At 49.3% G+C, this 2,477-nt stretch overlaps 1 long non-coding RNA gene across 1 annotated transcript; it reads left to right on the top strand.

The window, feature by feature from the left end:
* The first annotated feature begins 1,478 nt into the window (after positions 1–1,478).
* LOC108634871 lies at positions 1,479–2,183 on the top strand. The gene is made up of 3 exons (XR_001917706.1): positions 1,479–1,531; positions 1,706–1,844; positions 2,043–2,183. It is a non-coding gene; the product is annotated as an uncharacterized LOC108634871 (long non-coding RNA).
* Positions 2,184–2,477: the final 294 nt, after the last annotated feature.

Below are 2,477 nucleotides of genomic sequence, written 5' to 3'. Positions count from 1 at the left end.
ACCATGGCATGGCCAAAAACGAACCCACAACAAAACAAGGAGAATGTCTCCAGACGTTGCCAACAGGCCCTTGGGGAACAAAACCACTCCCAGCTGAGAAGCACTTACTTCGACTGACAAGTTTCTCCCTCTGTACTGAGACCAAACTTTTTTTTAATTGAGAGAAAATTTACATAGCATAAAATTAACCAATTTAATTATTACCCCCAATTTTGTTGAGTTAATTGACATCCAACATTGTAAAAGTTTAAAGTGTACCACATGATGATTTTGATAGGCATGTCTACTGTGAGATGACGGCCACAGTAAGAAACAAGTTACCTTAAAGTGTACTTAGAGGGACTTAGTACCTTCACAGTGTCGTGTAACCATCACCTGCATCTAGTTCCAACATTTGCATCACAAGCCAAGGAAACCCTGCACCCACTGAGCAGTCACTGTCCATCTATCCACCCCATCAGCCCTCCTGACACTGTAGCCACTGGTCCGCTTTCTGTCTCTATGGATTTGGTCATTTTGGATGTCTCATATTCCATCTTTCCCACAGGACAACTGGTTCTGGGAGCTCCTGAGTCAACCCTGCTTTACAACAGAGTTTCGGTTCTCAGTTCATCATCGTCTCTGGCTTCATTAAGGGAGACCTGCACAACTGGAAGCTCACGGAACAGGACTACACATTGGACACGTCTGTATCCAGTGGCACCTCTAGGTTAGGAGGGCTGTCTCGTCCATAGTGACACTAGTGTGACGGATGGTGCAAGTCTGGGACTAATCTTGGCCCAACCCACTGCAGGATTCTTGCCTGGAGAATTGCATGGACAGAGGAGCCTGGCAGGCTACAGTCCATGGGGTTGGAAGAGTCAGACATGACTTAGTGACTAAACCACTACCAACGCGAGACCTGGGCTGATGGATCTAAGTGGTGGGGGTCCTGGAGCCCAGCACTTGTGGTAGGAAGGGAAGAGTCCAGTAGAGATGGCTGAGCTCACCTCACCCATGTTCTTCCTCATTCCTTCTCTCACCATGGGCTGGGGCCTCTGGGTTCCGGAGGGTTTGTACCTTTTCGCTTTGATGGGATTCTCCAGGGAGCAGCTCTGTGTTTCTACACATTTATTGGTTTTGATGCCATTGTCACTAAAGGTAATATAGTCACTGTGCTTTCCATTAGAGGTTTGGGGACAGATTAGGCTGCCCTTGGGCATAGGGATTGGTAGAAGGTTAGGCTGCTTTTGATGGTGCCAGAGGAGAGGGGATATTGTGCTTTTGATCGCTGTATTTTCCTAGCCTAGTACATCCCTGCTTCCTGCAGGGGAAGAAGCCCTCAATCCTCAGCGGTCCATCCCCGTGAGCACCATGACCACGATCTTCATCTGCTTTGTGGTGTGCTTTGGTGTCTCAGCAGCACTCACCCTCACAGTGCCCTACTGCCAGATCCGTCCTGAGAGCCCCTTGCCAGAGGCTTTCCTCTTTGTTGGGTGGGCCCTGCCAGATATGTCGTGGCTGTTGGCGCCCTCTGTGCTCTTACGTCCAGGTCAGTATCATGGCTTTCTCCCCTCTGACTGTCAGATGCTCGGTATCCCAGCCCTTGGGATTGAGAGACAAGAGGGGAGGACACCTTGACCCAAGTAGACTAGGAAACAGAAGCCCCGGTCCTCCCTTCCCGTCTCTCCATGTCCTCATACACACGTTTCCGCTTTCTTTCCAGTCTCCTAGGTGATGTGTTCCCCATGCCTCGGGGGATGTACGTGATGGCAGAGGATGGAATCCTTTTTCAGGGACTTTCCAGATCCACGACTGCACCCGAATACCCATCATGGCCATCATGTCTTCTGGCATCTTTGCAGGTGGCTAAACAAACCCTTGTTTGATCATTTCCTTACCTTGGATATTTCTGACTGCTTCTCACTCCCTTCCCGCCTTGTCTGTGCCTCATCCTAGCAGTCATGGCGTTTACTCTTCAAGTTCAGCGATCTGGTGGACCTCCTATCAATCGGGACCCTGCTTGCTGACTCCCTCGTGGTTCTTTCTGTCCTTGCCCTCAGGTGAGACTCCACTACACCTTGGCTGGGGGTCATGGACTCAAGAGGAGCTAAGATTCTTCTAGCTTCGTGTCCTGCATCTGCTGAAGTTGGGAAAGAGTTGGATTAACTGTCTGATATTGGATAAGTATAGGGGCTGCTGTCAATCCTGCCTTAATATCCTTTCACTCGGGGTACCAGCCAGATCAGAATTGCAGCAAGAAGGAGAAAACAGAGGAGGAAATTGAGGTGAAGCCTGAAGTTAAAGAAAATCCTCCAGAGCCTGTATCTGAAGCAGGAAATTCAAACATTCTAAAGAGTCTGTGGTTCCCTACCAGCACCATCCCCACCCAGAAATCGCCAGATTGTCAATGGATACGCCTTCCTGTTTGGTGACCAGTGGGACTTCTTTTTGGTGGTATTCTGAAATTGACAGGATGGGTTGGAAATATGTGTCTA

The sequence above is a fragment of the Capra hircus genome, unplaced genomic scaffold (assembly GCF_001704415.2).
Source record: "Capra hircus breed San Clemente unplaced genomic scaffold, ASM170441v1, whole genome shotgun sequence".
NCBI classification, from domain to species: domain Eukaryota; kingdom Metazoa; phylum Chordata; class Mammalia; order Artiodactyla; family Bovidae; genus Capra; species Capra hircus.
Note: the sequence above shows the minus strand (reverse complement) of the source record. Positions and strands in the feature narration are given on the sequence as shown.